Source organism: Oncorhynchus clarkii, chromosome 12 (assembly GCF_045791955.1).
Source record: "Oncorhynchus clarkii lewisi isolate Uvic-CL-2024 chromosome 12, UVic_Ocla_1.0, whole genome shotgun sequence".
Lineage (NCBI taxonomy): Eukaryota > Metazoa > Chordata > Actinopteri > Salmoniformes > Salmonidae > Oncorhynchus > Oncorhynchus clarkii.
Genome location: NC_092158.1, coordinates 29,056,231 through 29,056,502, shown reverse-complemented (window position 1 = coordinate 29,056,502; position 272 = coordinate 29,056,231).

The following is a 272-nucleotide window of genomic DNA, read 5'->3' as shown; positions in this document are numbered from 1 at the left end:
AACAATAGTGGAATCGGCGGTTACTTCAAAATAAAAGTCACCAATTGATCATGCAAACGGATTTAAAAAAAAAGAGTAGAATCATGCCAGAATTGGCCTATATAATGCTAAACAAGGTTGAAAAAGACAATTATTAGTTAATTTGACAAAAAAATCTGTTTAAGTGACTAATATTAGTGTAAACTCTACATAGTTGTGTTTTGTGAGTGTCACTCAGTAGGCTGATACCCCATTTTCATGGGTGCACAAACCATAGATTAGGCTGTACAGTG